The sequence below is a fragment of the Nannospalax galili genome, unplaced genomic scaffold (genome assembly GCF_000622305.1).
Source record: "Nannospalax galili isolate Female #2095 unplaced genomic scaffold, S.galili_v1.0 scaffold510, whole genome shotgun sequence".
NCBI classification, from domain to species: domain Eukaryota; kingdom Metazoa; phylum Chordata; class Mammalia; order Rodentia; family Spalacidae; genus Nannospalax; species Nannospalax galili.
The window spans coordinates 2944753-2966121 of NW_008329677.1; the positions used below are offsets into that span (position 1 = coordinate 2944753).

General features: G+C 42.4%; 1 protein-coding gene across 3 annotated transcripts in view; it reads right to left on the reverse strand.

The window, feature by feature from the left end:
- Slc24a3 (solute carrier family 24 member 3) overlaps positions 1–21369 on the reverse strand; it is a 571799-nt gene that overhangs the window by 520461 nt on the left and 29969 nt on the right. The window lies entirely within an intron of this gene.

Genomic DNA, 21369 nt, shown 5'->3' on the forward strand with positions numbered 1-21369 from the left:
CTCTATTCTGGTTGAAGTAGTTCTTCAGTGGAATTTAACCCTCCAGGCAAAGACATCTGATTCTAAGTAAACTAAAACACACCCATAGACCATGGTAGCCATAATTCCCAGGCCAATTAAAAATACTGATGGAAGAAGGTGCTGAAAATGGGACTGACTTTGATGAAACGTTGCTTTGAATAATTAACCGGCAGCAATGCAAGTTTAGATCCCATCCATTAGTTGATTGTCCTGTTTAGAAAATGAGACTGCAGCCCAATATCAGGAGCCACTCCTGACAGTGCATATACCCCAGCCATCAAGATAGTGGAATGTTGTGCAAGCGAGAAGCAAAGTTAAAACCTTCTGCAAACGGTATAAGCAGTGGTTTGGAAAATATGCTGGAAAGTTAGCTGCCAAAAACCAAAAATGAGAGCAATTTCAGGCACTTTCAGTTGCCAACAAATATGCCAGAAGCCAGCTTTGAGTCCAGCCCAGAATGGAACCTGGGCACATGGCTGCTGAATGACTTAATGACTGCTGGCCCTGCATATCTCCCCCACATATTCAGAATGTGCATAGGATCACATTAGAGGAATACAATTAGGAAAGGTACCCTTATAGGTCAGACAGACAACAATAAATATGGACGACTAGGTAAGTCTCTCCCTAGTACAAGCAGTTCCTCCTTTGCAGTTCTGACTGACACCAATTTCAATTGCTATGATCTAGTTAAATCACAGCAGTGCCTCCCTACCACAGCTCATACTGTCCACTAACTAAAGGATCAACATTCTCCACTAACTCAAATCACCATTCAGACGTGTACATGATCAGTGATCAACACATCCATTTTTGCAAAGCTAGTCTGGAAGCTCACTGCATTAGTTACTCAGTCCACCAAGAAAGCAGCAAATCACGTTTCCTCCCCATATCCCAGTCATTAAGCCCATCTGACAGTTTACAAAATGGATAATCCAAAGAAGAAATTAGCCAACAACATAAAAGTGAAGCAAAGGGAAGTGGTACCACAGGAGGGAGATGTGACCAGAATATAATGGAGCTGTGAAGAAACAACTGACTGTGAGAATTTTGACATGACTGTGATTGGTAAGGCTAGACTGCAGTCATGGGAATTCGTGAAGACAAACTTATCACCACAACAAAAGCAGCTAGCCAGCCACAAGGAGAAAGAGTGCTGTCCCTCAGGAACTCCTGGAGATGTTAACATTACTGAAAACACATAACACAGGTATGATGACCAGCCAGCACATTCAAAATGATACTTTCTCTGTGTCGTAAGCACTATTCAAACTACTCTGGAGAAGAGAAGGCATTTTGATTCTCAATATTTCAAGTATTTAAAATTAATTGCTTAAGTATTTTGCTATGCATCACTAGGAGTGTGGTATGGTGGGCACATTGAATTAATTCTCTCTACATGGGGAAGTCCATAAGGAAGACAAATAGTAAAGCTTTGCTTAGAGGTTGGTTCAGACTTCTGACTCCAATAAATGAAGCAAGATGCCAGAACTATGGTCAGTTTGTTCCAAGCCCCTCCACTTTTTTCCATTTCTGGGACTATACTGTACTCCAGAACAAAAGTGGACTGGCAGATAACACACAAAAACATCCAGTGTAAGTTTTATAAAGCTTCACCATGACTCAAGTGGACCTCTGAAGAATGAGTTTCCTCATTGCCCTCAGACACCTGCGTAGCACATGAGACTTTACCATCCCTATCTACAGAACAGAAAGTGAGAGAGAGAAAATGAGACACTAACCCCAAACCACACAATCAGGAAAAGCAGACCTAGACCCAGTAGAAATAAAATGTGTACAGACGCAAGCCTCATGTGTAACCTTAAACTGCCTAGAATCCACAACTTAAAGTTTCTCTAAAAGAAATTAAGTATAATAGAGTTGAATTAACCCAATACATTGAAAATATCCTTGTAATACATAATTAACACAAAATTACTACTGAAATAGTCACATTCCTGTGTATTGTCTTCAAAATCTGATGGACATGTTACACATCTCAATACCACTGTTCAAGTTCTCGCTCAGCTACACGTGACTGCTTACTGCTGCACCGCAACAGAGCTGGGAACTGTCTTCGCTGCCAGGAATGAGCATTTCAGTGGCTAGGAGCCTCATATTTTTTAGCCACAAAATTATTATCTCAGGATTATACCCTTCCCTTTTCAAGAGTGTTCTGAGAAAGTCACAGATCACTAGAAAGTGCTGAAGACGTTTCAGAAATTGGATTTAGATTCTTTATTCCTCCTTAATTTTCCCTTGCTTGGAAAAACTCAGAGAAGCAACAGAAGAGGCAGCTTTGGTGAGAAAAGTCAGAGTTAGGCACAGGCTGTGGCTATGCCTGAGTGGGAAGGGTGGTTGATCCCATAAGGTCCCACACAAGTTGATGGCAGCCAAGGGGCGGCTGCCTTCCTATCTGAGCGGTTGATGTTTTCTTATTTGGGATGAACTTCTGTTGACTGATCATCTGTTATATATGAAAGAGCATTCTTATTAATTAAAACAATCAGTTTCTACAGTATCTTTTGCATTGGAAAAATAATTTGATGTCTTTTGGAGAAATGCTTTTATCTTTAACTTTTCTTGACACTGCCTACAAACTCAGCTAAAATATTGATTACAAGGAATAATATGATCATTCTTGTCTGTTCCTGACTTTAAAAGAAATACCCAGTTAAGGTTTAATTAGTAATTATACTTCTTTTCAGGTTTTGATATTCTAACTCTACCCTCTAGTAGCACTGCTTGGCAGGAGGTTGGGGGGGGAGAATGTAGAGCAACGAAGAGGGGAAGAAAAAACATCTGAACTTTCAACATGTCTTTCTGCATTTGTGGAGCTAATCACAGCTCTCTTCTGGCCAGTCTGATCTGCCCATGAGGTAAATTCCAATAATGAAATTAGACAGGTAAGCATATTATACAATGCTGATCAAAAAGTTTAAGGTTGCACATTCCAGTCAAGTTTCAATTTCTTCTCAGATCATAGTGTTAACTAATGCTTCTCTAGAACATTTTTTTTCCCCGGGTTTGCTAAGAAATTGGCAAAGAGCTACTTACTCTTTTTTAATCTCTGCTGCAACTACATCTATGTACCACTTTTCTCGTCTAATCTCCATTTTTGCTGACTAAGCTCATCAAGAAATTCATGTACTTTATTATTCTTTATGAAGAACTAAATTAGGTTTTGACAGTTCTATTGATTACAGCTCTGCTTTCTGTTAACTGGTTGCACTCATATATATTACTTCCTTTTTCTAGTGTCTCTGGATTTATTTTATTGTTCTTTCCTCTAACTTCTTACAGCGAATAATTAACTCATTTATTTTTAGTCTTCCTTTACTGTGGTGTAGTATAGAACAGCCACATGCTGCATAATGACATTTCAGTTAACAATGAGTTCCACTCCCAACAGTCCCATAACAGCATAATAGAGCTGAGCTCTTTCCTGGCTACCATGAAGATGTGCAATCCATCACTCAAGCTTGTGATGATGCTGACGTAGCAAAGCCTGCTTTGCTTCCAATTGTAGGAAAGTACAGAGCCACAGCCATGCACAGTGCATGATGCTTGATACAAACTGATACCACTACTCCTCGCATCTGCCACACTATGGTTTTTTATAGATTCACATACAAAATATTAGATATCATTATGGCATTTTCAAGGTATGTCTTAGTAAATTCTCCTCCCCCATTCATCTCCCCCAGCCTCCTGCCATCCATGACCCCCTTGCTACCTCGCCACAGTCTCCTTTCCTCTTCCATTTCAAGTGTGTCCTTTTGCTCCCTGCCTCTCTCTCATCACCATTTAACTCTCTCTTGGTCTCCATTCTAGTTTTTTGGGGCTTAACCCACATTTGCACCCATTTATAGACATACATGTATACACTACAAGCTGAGAGCCACATAGGACAGAGAACATGCATTTGTATTTCTGAGTTTAGGTCATCTTGCTGAAAATAATACTTTCCAGATCCATCCATTTTCCTGAAATTTTCCCAATTTCTTTTTTCTTCACAGTTGATACAATTCTGTTGTGTATGTGTCCACATTATCATTATGCATTCATCAGTTGATGCACATCTAGGCTGATTCCCTTTCCTTGCTATTGTGAATACAGTAGAAATAACCATGGATGTGCAAGTATCTCTGATAAGGCATAGAGTGCTTTGTGTATATGTCAAGGAGTGGTACAGTTGGGCCATATCGTAGTTCTATTTCTAATGTTCTTTGAGAATGCTTCATACTGATTTCCACAATGGCTATACCAGTTTACACTCCCAACAGCAGTGAAGAAGGGTTCTTTCTCCATGGTCACATGTTGGCAGACATCTTGATGATAGCCATTCTGACTAGGGTGAGGTGGTATCTCAAAGGAGTTTTAATTTACATTTCCTTGAAGCCTAGGAATACTGAACATTAAAAAAAAATACTTAGGCACCATTTGTGGTTCTTCTTTTGAGAACTGTCATTCCTTTATTCATTTTAAAGGGTTAACTGCGAAACAGCCTGGGGCAGGATCTGCCCCATAAGAGGCTGTCTGTCATCTCTCCCAGAAACCTTTCAATGGGCCAGGAATGGAGATGGAAGACATTGACTTTGAGCATCTTGACTGCTGTGTATGCCTAGGCTAGCATATGTCTTGACTTTTAGCAAAACCATTTAAAAACAAGAAGGAAAGAAGAGAGGGCGGAAGAAAGAAGGAAAGGGAAGAAAACTGGTTTAAAGAATACGCATATGGGGGCTGGAGAGATGGCTTTATGGTTAAGAACACTGATTATTCTTGCAGAGGACCCAGGTTCGGTTCCCAGCACCCACATGGTGGCTAACAATCATCTATAACTCCAGTTCCAGGAGATCTGACACCTTCTTCTAACCTCTGAAGGGAATTGCACGACCCAAGTGCATTTACATACATGCAAGCAATACACTCACATATTTATAAAATAAAATTTAAAAATAATAAATAAAATATTAAAAAATAATAAGCATTTGAAGCAAGCATTTTTGAGTCCAGCCATCTTGGTATAGGCCTATAATGCCATACTCAAAAGGTAGAGGTAGGGTTGTGATTTTTTGAGGCCATCCTGGACAATAATAGCAATACTTTATCTCACAAGGGAAAAAAATACGATTTTTACGAAACTACATAATGTAGTCATATTCTAAATATGATTATAAGAGGATGAAAAAAGTCTCAAAAATAAAGTTTTAAAGTTTTAGTAGCTACAATTAATTCATTATAAGAGAACACTAAAAATTCAATGCAGCCTAAGGTTCAATGTCCACTGCAGTGGGCGGTTGAGTCCTCAGTCTTCCATTTATTCACCATCCACTCACTGACTTACCCAGTCAGCTTTTGCTACTGGAAATTCTGTGAGTGTTTGCCTACTGCAATTTCTCCCATTCCTGTCTTGTCGGCAATTCGTCCCTTTATCTTATATCTGTCCCTTTCAAACAGCATAGAGATAAAATGTATTTTTTATGATTCAGTTATACAATGTGTGATCTGTTCTGAACTTGGCCCATTTACACTTATCATTCATTTATTTGGATTTATATTTATCCTCTGGCTTTCTAGCTTCTCTTTTCCTGCTTTTTCTCATCCTCTGTGTTTTATTCTAATTGCTCTTTGCTGTCTTTGGATTGATGAGGTTCTTTAGGCCAGTTTTTACCTCTTTTCATTTGGAAGTTACATACTCAATTCTTTTTACTTTAGTAATTCCTCATGAGTTTTAATGGACACATACACATTTAACTTAATAAAATTAAAATTTTTTAAACATTTGTACTAATTCTTTGAGAATTTCACACAGTTTATTCTTATCATAATTAATCCTCATCCCCATCTCTTCCCAGACTCACCCCACATCCCTAACTGCCCCAACTTTAAGCCCTCTTTTTTTTAAGTCCATCAAGTCCAAATTGTGTTTCCCAAATACTCTTGGGTGAGGGTCTATCCCCTGGAACATGGCCAACCTACCAGGGGCCACATCCCCAAAGAAAATTGACTCTTCCTCTCCAAGCATCATTAATTGCCAATAACCCCTCAGCTAGGGGCAGGGCTTCATGTCCAACTCCCCACACCATGCTGAGATTCTGTCTAACTTGCGCTTGCACACATCCTGTGTGTTGTCACAACTGCTGTTTAAGTTCGTATGTGCAACTGCCCTGTTGTATCCAGAAAACTAGTTCATTGTAGTCATCTGCCACCTCTGGCTCTCACAATCTTTCTGCCTGAGACTTCGGGGAAGACATATATGTCCCATTTAGGGCTGAACACTAAATAAAATTAATTTTCATCAATATATTGACTCTTCCCCTCAAATACAGGAACATAGTATTTTAATTCTGATCATCTACTCAAATTATTTATATAGTCACTATTGCTCTATGTACTTTAAAGTGTTTATGTATGTGTTTATGAATGCTATTATATGCATTTCAGATATTATGCTCATGTCTTGGTATGGGGTCTCTAGAGCATAAAAATAAAGAATTCCAAAACCACACAGCAGGTCCATGGCAATATATTTTTGGAACAAGCGCCTCCATTCCCAATCAGAGCCCAGGTCAAAAGGGAAAAACTTCCTAGATTTTCACTGTGGGAAGAATAATTGCTACATGGCTTTTCACTTACTAATGAAAAGACCCCTCTTTCATATGTGTGTATCTAGTTCCTTAACCCATGCACACTCCCAGCCTTGCCTTTTGTCCTTCCCTGCCACTTCATTAAAGGAGTATCTCCTGTTCCCCAAGATAGACAAATGGCATCAAGGAAAATGAAACATCAGTGCCAGCATGCTCCTTTCATGGACATTCACCTTTCTTTTGAGTCACATCTCCAAGAAGGTTTCCTACTTCCTGTAAGTTTATCCCAACAACTGTTAGGATACTAGCTGGCATTTTCTGCTTTTTTGATCAAGAAGAATCTCAAGGTGACTTGTCTATTGGGCATCACATGGCTTTCACAATGATCTTTATAGAAGGTTTAGCTGGTAATGTCATTTCCTTCCTGCTTAAAAATCTTTGAGGATATCTCTTTACTCTTACAATAGACACTTAATTGCTTGTTGCAGTTTAGGACTGCCTGTTGCTGCTTTCCCCACCCAACATCATGCCTGGTCACTCTGGGCTTCATTCACTTCCTGCAAGCACACAGGTCTCCCAGTCTCAGTCTCTCTAGTGCACCATGCCTCTGCAACCCCCTGGACTTGGAAAAAGCTGCCGCTTCACTTTACTGCATCGATCCTACTCATTCTTCAGACACTGTCTTGTCCCAGCAATTGCTTCCTTGAGGAAATTTTGTTCAGCCCTCCAGACTAATTTGGGGTTTCCTGTATGTGTTCATGCAGCACATTCCTTTGACAACTTTCCTCCACTTATGATTACATGCTTAACAGAGAAATTTTCTAATTGATGCCCATCTTCTCAGTGGTGGATCAGCATTGGCTCTCCAGCAGCTGGGTGAGCATCTGGCTCATGGTCCTCACAGGGCACTAAAGGAAAGTATACTGAGCTAAGATGATGCAGTGACCCAGTAGCCAATAGGGAGATGAGGGCCAGATCAGGGCATGAGAATGGAAGGCAAGGAGAGGTAAGAGAAGAGAAGAAGGTATTGAAGTTTTGGGTAAATGAAAGTAAAGGGGGGCTAGAGAGATGGCTCAGCGGTTAAGTGCACTGACTGTTCTTGCAGAGGACCCAAGTTCAATTTCCAACACCAAAATGGCAGATAACAACCATCTGAAACACCAGTTCCAGGGGATCTGATGCCTTCTTCTGACCTCTGTGGGCACTGCACAACATAAGACACAGGTTCACGTATATACACACAGGGAATACACTCATACACATAAAAAAAATAAAATTAATAAATAAAATATTTTAAAAATACATTTAAAAGGGAGCCACATTTCACTGAAAGAAATTTGTTTATTGGCATTTTACCCATGCTAAGGATGATAGGTAAGAAAATTCAGGTACAAAGTCCAGTGACCACCAGAAATGCTGACATCGTGTTCTGGAATCAGTTAGATGTTTCTCAGTGTGTCCTTTCCCAGCATCCACCACAACTGCTGTGCTGTGCAGTGGAGTCTTTTGTGTTGTCTGATTGTCATTTCTGGCTCAAATATTCACTATGGTAATACTATTCATACACTCAGCATCTTATAAATTATATACCTGTATCTTACAATTCCTACCAATTAACACAAGTCCTGGGAAATTACACAGGATAAATTCAGTAATCTCTTCTCAAATAAGTTTCAAGTTATTTGAAGTGCATATCCTTAATCTCAGTATTCAGGAAGGTCAAGAGTTCAAGGTCAGCCTAGGCTACATGATGAGGCTGTGTCAGAGAGAAAAAGAGACTAAAACTTTTTAAACTTATTTCTATTTAAATATTAAAGAGAAGACAGAAAGGTCCTTTCTGAGTATATCTACTGGATTTTACTGAGTAGAGGGAAAATTCGTGCTGTAGTAGAAACATCATGGATTGTTGACAGCACACTCCCAAATTATCTGATTCTAACTTCTCCTTACCCTTGGCTATTTTGCAACACTGAAAATTGATAGTGATGTAAAATAATTACCCGGACTTGCTAGTATCATAGAGTAGGTTTAATTATTTTTTTCCTCTCCTACAGAGGAAGAAAACAATTTGGCCTTTTTGCATACTGACTCTGCCCTCCCTGACCTAAAGTGCCTGTTCTTTGAACTATTTGTGGACATGTCTGTGACATCCTACCACTTTCCTCCATTCCTAATGAATTAAATGAACTCTTTAGCATGAGTTCATTGTAGGATCATAGATTACTATTTCTGAAAAATATCATTTAGCAAGGAATGAGAGACCTTGAGCTCTGAGTGCTGACTGGTACTCTCAAAACACTGCCATGTGGAAAATGTCAGCCGCAATCCCCATTGCTTTTGGCATAGTTTGGGAGAAAAAGTGAAAAAATTACTGCTTTCCGTTGCCCAAACCTGTTGTCCGACCCCCAATCTATATGGGACATCTCAAACACAACGCAAGCACAACTGGCCTCGTATCACACCTGCCCAGTAAATGAGTGCGTGAATGAATGAAGTTGAAACACACAAAAGCCAAGGTTTTCATTTACTTCCATCAGGGCACACAGACTGGATCCAGATAATACCAACACTCTTCTCTCTGAGGTGCAAATTAATTTTCCTCTTGGATTTATGTTCAGTATGTCCATTTACAACCCTCCCTTCGCCTCACCTCCTCTCGATTTTCCACAAAAGCTTTATTATTATTAGTCTCAAAACCAAACTCATTGTAAATATGGAGGCCTACAGGGGATCTGATCACACTGAGGTGCAGAGAGATATGCTGAAGTCAATCACTTTTTCCAAAGTGCCTGTCAGGGATTGTGAAGGCATAACTGGGTCAATCAAAGGGAACCATTCAAACTTGCTGCCTAGTGGGATCAAGTTCACTTATTATTCAGCATTTCAACAGCACTTAGCACTTATTTTTCAGCATCCTTTTGCCAGAAAGACAAAAGGCAGCCATTCCGCAGTAAAATGACCCCACTATCTGGGGGATGCTGATTCACCATTCATCACAACTTCTCCCAAAGATCCTCAAGTGAATTCAGAGCCGCCAGGCTGGTAGGAACACCTCCAACTCAGTCAGGAAGGCAGAGAATGAAAAACCTCACCACAAGCACCACCAGCACAAACTGATGGATAGTTATAAGTTATTCTTCCCAATTTATCAGTGCTAGCTTTAGGAAAGGCTCTGGGCCATGCCCAGGAAGTACTGTTCAGTGTTTCAGAATTCAGACCTGGATGCCTGATCCAACCTATGTGAGACCAGTATGCATTTCCTAATTAATAGTCTGACCTCAAGAATGAAGCAATGGGAAAACGGAATGGCTAGACTAGGAGTCGGGCCATCTAGAGACGATGACCCTGGGCCCAAGAAGGTAACTGGGCAGCTCAGAACCACAGTTCTCATGACGCCTGAGGAATTCCTCAGCCCTGCCTGGTGTCCATACAACCCTGGTGTCTCAGAGTAGGTAGACTAACCAGGCATATGTGACTAGCTTTGACAGCTCTCAAACAGGGTCACCTCCCCAGACATCTGGGGGCCCTAGGTCCTGTCCTACCCAACAGCCATATCTGTGCAGCTGCATTGCCCACTTGCACAGTTCTCTTGGCTACAGGGTCTGCTTTCCCCAAATCTACTGCATGGATCCAGCAGCTTGTAAACTGGCTGGTCCACAGAAGTTCCCATGGTGATTGACAAGGATAGCGTGGTGGAGGCCTAAGGCAGGCCAGGCCCACAGGGGCTCCTATGCTCACAACTGGTGTCAACTACATCCCCTTCCCTGACCAGACATCACCCTGCTGCCATGAGCAATGGCTACTCATGGCTCTTAGCTGCCCCTGTCCCCACAGAGAAGCTGCCTCAGTTGAGAGGCCACGCACCTGCCACTTGCCCCATGCCAGGACACCCAGGGACTACTGAGTGGCAGGTCAGGGGCTACAAAAGGTGGCCCTTGGCTCCAAGATCAGATCAACTCTGTGATGTCCTTGTTTTGGGGGGCTCCCACTGAGATTGGCTAGATCCCAATAGAGACAACATTCCCAGCTACCTCTCCTGCTTCCAGCTCTCAAGAATCCTGCTGTGCCAACTAGAGGCAGGGTGCCTCCCAAGAGGAGACGCCACAGTGCTGTCCCATTTATTCCCTCACAAGGGACATGAATGACTGTAGACTCCACTAGCCTGCCTGGCTTCCCTGAGTTTGGTCTACCCTGAGGAGAGTTTTCATGTCCCAACAGCTCCTAGGAATCTATGGGAAACACCCTGTAAATGAGTCATTTCTGTTAGGTCCTTGGAATTGGGCCAGCCAGATAGAAGATTGAGGTCAGCCCCAAATCATGTTCCATACCAACCATCATGGCATTCCACACAGTCTAAGGAGTTGCCTGCAACCAAGATGGATGCTTCCCAGCCCTGGGCTTTGTAGTAGTCAAGGAGAGGAGGCTGTCCCTGGTCAAAGGTAGAGAGGGATGATCCTGGTGTTATAAAACTCCACTTTTCCTATGTGTCTTGGTTCTCAGTGTTCACCCCAAGTCAGGCTAGAATCTCTTCCAGGACACCTTTGTGCCCTGAGACCCAAGATTCATCTACAGTGACCTCACACTGTATTCAGCCACTTCTCTATCCACTCCCCAGAGTACAGTTATTGATAGAGAGACTAGCGTGATCCCTCAGGCTGGCAGCTGGGAGCCTCCAGGTCTGGTTAGGAGCAGGGGTCTGAACAAGTCCAAGGCATGAGACCACACATGAAGAAAGTCATTCCACTTCTAGAAAACCTTCCCCAATGGGCTGCAGCAGCTGTCATGATGTTCCACAGAGGGCTGTAGATGGAACTACATCGGAGACAAGAGGGGCTTTCAAACCCCGCCCCTCCACTCCAAGTTCTGTCATTTCAAACCAGATTCCCAATAGGTAGGGTGAGAATGATGTGACAGGATATTATTCCAATCAAACCAATTATCTGCTAGCACGGAGAGCCTAGAATACCCTTAACCCACCACAGATATGCAAGGTTTTCCCAAGATGCTATCCCTGAGCTGAAATGAATGGAAGAGAGAAAGGGGCCAACAACCCAAAAGACACTGTTCTCCAGTATGTTGGCAAATGTTCCAAAGGAATGTCTTCCCCACAGGCAGGACCCTACTTCTCCTATGACTATGAGGACCTCAGTTGAGGTGATGGATCTCACCCCATCTCAAGCCCCACCTCCAGAAAGAGACAGCTGGCGGTGGGATCCCCATACACAGAAGGTGTGGTTAGAAAGGCAACACTCTATTTAGGAAATGTGCTGCTCTGTTATTTCTATCTCAGGGTGTTTGGGCTGTCTGTGCTCACACTACTCATTAGGAGTTTAGCACCTTTCCAGCACTGCACAGAGAGCATGGGAGAGAGGCCAACGTTTACAAGGCAGACCCCAGGCACGGCCATTTTGGAAAGTCTCATCCTTACTCTTTTCTTTTAAAAAGTGTTTCTCTAAAGAGCTCTAGCTATTGAGATCACACTTTCTCTGGTACAATTAACACTTTTCTCATCATTGTAATTCCCCTGACTGCATTACTACCTCAGGACAATGTGTGTGTGTGTGTGTGTGTGTGTGTGTGTGTGTGTGTGTATGTGTGTGTGCACCTGTGTGTAGAGCCCTCTGGCAAAGGGTAAGAGGAGAGGAGAGAAAGGAAAAAATAACAATAAGATTAACAATCATTGTTATCTTGGCTTCCAGAGGGCAAGGCATGTGCCCCCTTGCATGGTGCTAGGCCTCAACACCAATCAAGTGTGAGGGTCTATGGTACTACGGTACTGGCTATGACTCCTTCCCAAAGACTTGAATTCTCTCTTGGCTGTGGTTTGCCCATGAAGCTTTCTATCCAGCAAATGTGATCTCACATCCACTTGAGATGTTAAATAGGTACATTCACTGCAGAGAATGAGTGAGGAGGCTCGACGAAAACAGAGCAAAGGTCCTGCCCAATGTGCTGCGATATATACCTGGGGTATATAGACATGCACACACACATACACACACACCCACGGAAGGACATGTAAAAGAATTCTCTGAGCATGCTGAGCAGAAAAATAATCCACCATTGTTCATTGTGGGACTGAATCAGTCATAGGTTCAGGCATACCAAGCCCACATCCAGGCACAGAAGCCTTAGAACACTAAGGCCAGCAGCTGACTTGGGCACACCCAGTCACATAACAGCCGGATGGAAGCGGGTGCCATGAGCAGACTTGTTTGTCTTCAGGTCTCCCTCGTAGCCACCCATGAGCTAAGCTGAGGTCAGCTATACGTAGTGGCAGCAGATAGGCACAGAGTGAATGATGCACCATCACCATATAGTTTCCTATATAAGCCTCCATGTAATTTTAATAAACAGATTTGCCCTCTGACGCTGTCCCTGGGATATTCATGGAGAAACCCCATGCCACACCCTCTTCGGCTATTCAATTAGGGTCCTTCTGCCCCGGCCCAAAGAAGGACCTCATTTCATCAATTATCACACTGAAATAGTGAATGGAAATCATAGAGAATAATCTATTACCAGATATGAAGACATGGATGAATGTCCCATGCACAACATTCAGTAAAGGAGCATCAGCAGAGATTATACTGAAATAACACAATACTGGGTAGAACAAACCTATGTTTGTCATGGGGGATGGCTCACATTGGAGGGATGCTTGATACACTTATGATAGATGCATTTTTCCATGTGTATATAACATATCACACACACAGCTCTAAGAGCAGTTTTAAGGAAAGTAACAAAATGAATCATGTTCTCTCTTCCCAAAACTGTCCTTGTCACTTCCTATTTGGGTTGAAAATGGAAAAGGCAGCAGAAAAATGTTTTAGCAGCTCAGGCTTTTATAAAAAAAAAATCTACTGAAAGTAAAACGAGCTGGAGTAAATGCCGGCCCAGGCTTTCATCAGAAGGAGGGGACAGTCTATGAGGGACTGATGACAAAGGCAAAGCCAAGTTTTTCATGTAAAAGTAGCACATCTCTTTACCCCAACTTAGCTCTCAACAGGGGCAAATTTCAGCTAAATTCATCCACAGTTAACGCTCACACAGTCAAAATTTCATTCCATTCTCATGTCCTTGTACACACAAGACCAGAGATGCACAGCACAGTCATCCTTCCATATCTATATGATGGATGGGTTCCAAGCCTCCTCGCAGATACTAAAAGCCAGAAAAGCATGCATAATTTATATAAGACAAAATAGTTTTTACATGTAACCTATGTACATTTTCCCATCAAACTTAAATCTTGTCTACATGTCTATATCACTTACAAAACAATACAATGTTATTCCATATAGAACATTAGTTATAATGCATTTGCTTAAGTAATAATGGCATAAGAAGTCCATACATGTCAGCACAGACATCATTTGTTCTCAATACTTTTGATCATGGTTGGTCAAATCTACGGATGTAGAAGGGGCCAGCAGCTTTATGCAAGAACATGTGAGGGATCTGCTGCAAGTTTCATCCTTGCCCTCCTAGTTTTCAGTTCTCTCCAAGAGGCTGGTTCCAGCTGAGCCAGCATGTGGCATGAATAGATGTTGACCCCAAGATGCAGTTTCCTGTGACTTTACAGGGACCCCTCATCCAGCCTTCTCAGAAGGTAGCCCTCACGAAACCCTTTCAAGACAACATGGAGATAGCAAAGTGGCTGAAGGTAGATGGAAGAGCCTGCTGGCCCTGATGACTACCTACCTCTATCGTCCATACCTTGCCCTGCACCTACAGGCCCCAGAAGTAGGGGCTCATGTTCACAGTGTTTCCACCACAGAAAGGCCTGCACTTTGCATAGGAAGGGGAAAATGAATGAATGTGCAGTTTCTGAGACTTGGAGAGTTTCTAAACTCAAAACTTAAAGTGCACTCAGAAAAAGGGGCACATGTACAATTGGCAAGTGTCCTGTTTATAATAGGGACTGCACCCATCAAATGTCTGCTATGTGGCCATCATCTTTCCTTATCAACAATTCAGGCCAAGGACCACACAATTAACATTATTTTTAAAATTCATTTCATGGTGTGTCTGGAATTTAGGCAGCTTCCCTAAGAGAAATGGGCAGAAGAGTAACTTGATTAGTTCAATACTTTTTACAAAGAGTCAGGTTTGTAAATCTGGACCCACTGAGCCATCAAGCACCCCTGACGTGATTTGGAAGTGGTTTATCCCCAAGGGTTCAGGTGTTGGAAGTTCAGTCTCTAAAATGGTGATTCTGGGAAATAGTGGGACATTTAAGAGGTGGGGCCTAGTGGGAGGCAGTTCGGCACTGGAGAGGTCATTCTTGAAGGGTCTCGCTTGTTATAAGAAGAGCAAAACTGACCCATTTCTGTTTTCTGGCTTCTTGTCTCATTATGTGGTCTCTCCCTTTCGCATGTACTTCTGCCATGATATCCTGAAACCAAGGCTTCCTCAGCAGAGCTACACCTGTTCTGTTTGGACTTTCAGCCCCCAAAATTGTGAGCTGAAAAAAAATCTATTTTTCTTTTTTAAAAAATATTTTATTTATAGTTTTTATTTTATGTGTACGAGCATATTGCCTGCATGTAGGTAGGTGTACCCATGTTGTACAGCACCTGCAGAGATCAGAAGACTTCCCAGGAACTAGAGTTACAGACAGTTGTTAGCCACCATTTGGGTGCTGGTAATGAAACTGTGTCCTCTACAAGAGCAGTCAGTGCTCTTACCTACCGAGATATCTCTCCAGCCCCTCTATTTTTCTTATAAAGTACTAAGCTTCAGGTATTTCCTTATAGAAAAAAGAGACTAATACAACAATATAAACTCCAAGAGGTACTCCCTCTTCCACACACGCATCCCTGTCTGTCAACTGAACTACTATCACAACTATTCATCTTTCAATGTGTCCTGGATGCTCATTTTAAGGTTTTATATTTTTTAATCTATCCACTTTATGCTGTAGTGGACATATAGTGAAATATAGACTGGTATCAACCCCTAGGGAGAAATGGAGACTTCCTGTTTCTCCAGGCAGCAGTTGCTTCCTCTCTTGGGCAACTTTGTGGTATCAACCTTTACTGATCACTATCAATACCTATGTCCACCCTCAGAGTTACTGTGTATAGTGGATTCCCAGCATAAGAAAACAGAATTTCTCTGTAACATTCTATTTAGACAAACCATAACATTGCTTATAAGCATCCATGCTAATTTGGATCTTAATAAAGGAGCATTCTCTGGTTCCTAAATCAACTTCTCCAGGACACCCCCCTAAAAAAAGCAATGTACACTATGATCAGGATGAGCAGATAAAAATAAGCCAAAAATCCTGGGAGTATTTTACCAGAAATCAACTGAGCATGCTTTCTCCATCTACATGTGGAAAACCCTCATTTTACCTATTCCACAGTTACTTACCAAACTTCTCTCTGGAGAACAGCTTGCCAGAGACCCAGAACACACCTGAAGCGATTTCAAAGCGTAAAGGTAAACAGCTCCTCTGGTGAGCCTATTGTTTTTTGTCACATGGAGAAACTGCTGTCATCTATATCTACTAAGAGCTGTACACAAGAATATTCCATACCTAACCTAACCTGGTGGCGCACGCCTTTAATCCCAGCACTTGGGAAGCAGAGGCAGATGGATTTCTGTGAGTTCAAGGCCAGCTTGGTCTATACAGTGAATTCCAGGTAAGCCAGTGTTACCCTGTCTCAAAAAACAGACAAACTAACAATGTTTAACACTTATACTATTTGTGATTTGGAAAACAGTAAAAACAACTCAAATGTTCACCATGATTGGAAGAACTAAACACCAAAATAATCTGTTATCTGCATTTGGGTCGGGAGGAGAATAAGGAAGAAGGTAAAATTCCCAGCAGGCATTTCAAATGGAGGAAATTTAGTACAGGGAATTGGTCTTATAAGCAAGAGCATGGTTAAGAGAGATGGTGAGACACACCAGGAGCAGCAACAAGGGGAGATTGTTAGCATCCCTAAGGTGAGAGAGGCAAGCTGAGAGGGGTGCTTGTGGCAGTGACACTTCTCATTGCTGTGATACAATGTCTGACAAGAAGCTCAGAGAGAAAGGGTTAATCTGGACTTATAGCCCAAGGGGATACAGTCCACGGTAGGGAAGTGAGGCAGTGGGAGCATGAGGCCGCTGGTCCTCTGTATCTGCAGTCCTGAATGTTTGCACTCAGCTAGTTCTCTTTTTCATGTAGTATAGGACCCCACCCATGGAATGGTGCCGCCCACATTTAGGATGGCTCTTCCCACTTCAATTAACCTAATTTAGATAATCCTTCACAGACATGCACAGAGGCTTGTTTCCATGGTGATTCTAGATCCTGTCAACAATCAATATTAACCATTACAATACTATATGCACTCATGAGCCGAGCCATGAGGGAATGAGCTGCCCAGCATGAAAGGGGTTATAGCCACTGGCAGGGACATTTCCTGATACGGAGTAGAAAAAGAGCTTGGAATGTGGCTCCTTGCACACAGTAGTGAAGAGGGTGAGGGGCACATCTGAGGGTGCTCAGCATATCCTGGGAGACCACTCTGACATGCAAAAAGAGGTGGGCCAATCTCTCACAATTACTGAATGACAATAAACAACATACAGAGGGAAACACACAGATTGTTACTGTCTATAATGAAATACCATATGTTTACTACGAATAAATAAAAGTGTATAGAAATCAGGGCACAGTCAACTGATTATGGTAGTATGGTTTCTGTACATAACACAAGTAATTACTACAGGTGGTGATAGACACACTCATACATCCAAGTACACAATGTGTGTGTACACAAACATATATGCCATCGTACTGTACATCTTTAATGAAAACAACTTATATTTACTTAGCAAATATTCTAAAATTTAAAAGCACACTGAAAAGTGCACACATAAGCCAGCTCTGCTGTGTACGTATCTCAATCCTGACAGTCAAGCTGCTGCCCTCCCAAGGTCACTTTGCGTGGGACCGCACATGTGACATTAGGAGTCTTTGCTTATACATGTCTACCTTCCCACTGGACTTTGAGTACCTCCAGAGCAAGCACTGTGTGTTACTAAGCTCTACCTAGTACCAAAGTATCAGGAGTAAGTTGCTTCTGCCCCAAAGTCAGCCTAACTGCATTAAATTATGAAAAAAAGACCTTCAAAACTAGCTGACTACTAGAATAGGGCGTCAAGGACACAAGAGTTGAGTTGGACCATAAAAGGAGGGTTAAATCAAATGTTTTACAACCTGCTCTTCTGTAAGCACTTCCCACATGGTGTCATTTGGTTTTCCATCCAATGCTTTTTCTATCAAATCCACTTATATTCCACATGATCTGACCCAACAGTCTATGGAATGGACTGTGAATCAATGCAGCACGCTAGAGCTGAATGACAGAGGTCCCAAGTGCAGGCAAAAGAGCCCTCTTTTATGAAATAAGGAAACAGGGAACCAGGAAAGCTATTCAGCATGAGAACACCCCTGCCTCCAGCACAGTACCCCTTCAGGACACACGCAGTGTGATGTGTGCAGTAGTCACGGGGGAAGGAACCAGGAGCTTATGAGGAAGGATCCAGAGGATGCAGATACCAAGTGACAAGATCTAGACCTTAGGGAAAGTGAGGTGAGAGTATGCACAAAACATAAAGGAAAGTGCTACTGTGAAGGTCATAAACAGACAGTTTCCAGGACACTGAAAGAATGAAGACACAGGAATCTAGGATGCTCAGGTATTAAACCCAAGGAATGGACCGCAATTTAAGAAGTCATTCCCGGAGTTTTTCTTTAGCAACATTCATACTTCCAGGTAGAAGTAAAGCACCAGAGTGAAAACTCAGGTTTATCCCGAACTTTCTAGGGACCCATAGCCTAGGCTGGATTTCTGCACAAAGAGGAGACCAGGCAAGCGCACAAACAGGATAATAAGTGGTCATCACCTTTAAGAGCATGTGAAACAGACAGCCCTTCTTGGGTGGCTGAAGCTCCAGGTCAGGACCTCTGCCCTGTGCCCACCTAAAGTGGACATCCTGACAAAGCATGCTTGTGCCAGCACATTATATGGAACACTACTGAAGTTTAGAAGATTATTAAAGGACATAAGAAATGAGTCAGGTGTTCTGTGGGCACTCAGTGAATGAGAACATAAACTTCTCAGCAGTGTTTAACTCCAAGTGAGAGGTTCACAATAAGAAAATGACTCTGGTGACTCCTAAGCTGTCATGACATATTTCAGATCCATGCCAGTTAGGGTTGGATAAGCAGAAACTTCACAATACCCTCTAGTGGGGACAAATGATAATAAGGGGCATGTGCACGTACATTCTAATAAACATCTGTCCATTAATACATAATGCTTTGGCAATTTTTCAGAAACAATTAATGATCAGTACCATGAGCCTCTTCTAGGGCCACACTGGGATCTCCCAGAACAGTTGCCTGTGGGACTGCTGCTTGCTTAGATCTTAGAAACACACTCACTGCTGGCTGGAAACCATCAATGTCACAGGGCTTGGGATCAAAGCCTAGGGACAAACATCAGCATACATCCCATATACAGAAAGGGCTGTCAAATCATGGCTGCTATTCCTCCTCTCCATCCCCTCCAAAATACTCTGTCCATTGTCTCATTTTGGAATATACCTGTGCACCTGCCGCTCTCTTTAGGTTGTCAAGGACACCATGTCTGGGAGACTCTGAAGTGAACACCTAGCTTTCAAGAAGTAAAGAGGACATATTTCCCTTTCTAACCTCAAGAAAGTCCACATTTTCTCTCTTGGCATCAATAATTCCTCAAGAAAGTCACTGTTGTTTCATTAATACAGAAAAATTTGAGTCTTAGCATCTGTAGCATAGCTTGCTGGGTCAATCTGAAGGATAGTCACTATATAAGCTTTGTTACTATAACAAAATCCCTGAAGTAAACAGTTTACAAAGAGGAAAGACTTGTTTCAGGCCATAGTTTTAGAGATTTCACTCCATGATCTCTTAGCCCTATTGCTTTGGGCCTGTGGCATCATGGCCTGAATACCTTCAGAGGAAATCTGTTTGTCTCATGATGACTGAAAAACAGAGTCCAGAAGGGGCCAGTGGTCCCAGTATCTCCTTCCATGGAACGCTCCCAATGACTTAGCTTCCTTCTACTTAGCCCTACCTCTGAAAGCTTCCAATTTCCCCAAAAAACCATAAGATTGGACTATACCTTCAAAAGGTGTGCTTCTAGGGGACATTCTACATCCAGACTACAAAAGCCACTCAAAGAGAAAAACATATTGAGTGCAGTTTGTGGACAAAGGACAAAGGTCCATTTCCTGGCTTACTAGTAATGTTTCTTGAACTTATTTTTCTGATACAAGAGACCATGGTAAATAAAGCTTCTTCGGTCTCCTCAGAAACTCAGCAGGCTGGAGTGGAATAGACTCCACATTGCTAGCAAGCTCCCAGTAGAGCCTAGTGGATGCCAGCTGCGGACAGAATCTCACTTTGAAACCACTGACTTATACAATGAGCAAAAATTTATGACATGCAGAAGGAATCCGTCGAGCAATACAATCTCAATGGCCCTGAGAAACCAATAGAAAATCACAGTTACAAGAGTAATTCTCAAGAAGTAAAAATGAATGATGATTCAGGGCATGCTTGGGAGCAAAGTGATACTGCTCTGGCTGTGAATTATCCTGAGAAGGAAATATGCTTCCAGCATCTTGCGAGAGGCTACTGATTTAAAATTAAAGACCAAAATAGAGAGATTTAGTATTCTGACTACAAAGACAGTTTAGCATAAATTTTCACATTTCACAGATGAGGAAACAGAGAACGAAAGACACCATGCAGAAGCTACTTGCAGAAAGAAGACCAGAACCCCTGCCTCCAGACTCGCTGTCCAATACCTGTGTCCTGGGCAATGTTGCTAAGTTTGTGGGCCAAATTTCCTCTCCAGGAATGTTTCCATGTCAGAAACTATAAAGATACAAGAGCATCATGAAGTTTTACTGTCCTTTGTAGCAGAACAACACAAGCCAGTCCTGCACAGTGTCAACAACATAAAAGATTTCATTCCTCCTTTCTCCCAAAATAAACCCTCCTCTTATGCTGACACTTGGAATGATCATAGGAAAGAGCGCCAGGCAAGTGTGCTTCCTGTTTCCCCTTCCTTCTTCCCCCCTTCACATCCATCTCCCCAATAGACTTGAAGACCACTGGAAAGCAAAACCCAAGTAGAAAAGTCATCAAAGTCACTTATAGTGCCCCAGAAACCCATAGAAGCATGCTTCCCCATCAGCACAAGATGCATCTATTTATGGTTCTCTTGGCTCAAGATTAAAAGATGATGTTCTTCCCATCTTAGGAAAAATGCTGTCCAGATCTGTCTTAGCGTGGACATCGTTTTCTCCCTTAAGGTCTGTTGTTTTTAATTCAACTAACAAAGCTGGATTGTACAACCATGGAAAGTCTAGGAGACATCCCTTTCCCTCCCCAACTACTTAATGCTCTTTGCAAAATTGAGGCAAGGGTTAAAATTGTGTTTTTCACTACTATCCTCAGGCTTCTTGGGGTAAGTCTATAGCGCAGCTCTCCGCGCCGGGACTCCCTAAGCCACATTCACCCTTCCATCTCTCCCACCGTTCTATACTCCTAGTTTGGGCCCTGTGCCATTCCTAGTCTTGGGGCCCCAGACACCTGGGGAACCAATACTGCTTCCTGATCCTTCTCACCCAGACCAACTCAGTCCCTTTCTTGGGCTCCAGGAGCACCACTTCTGGTCCTGGCCCCGCCCTCACC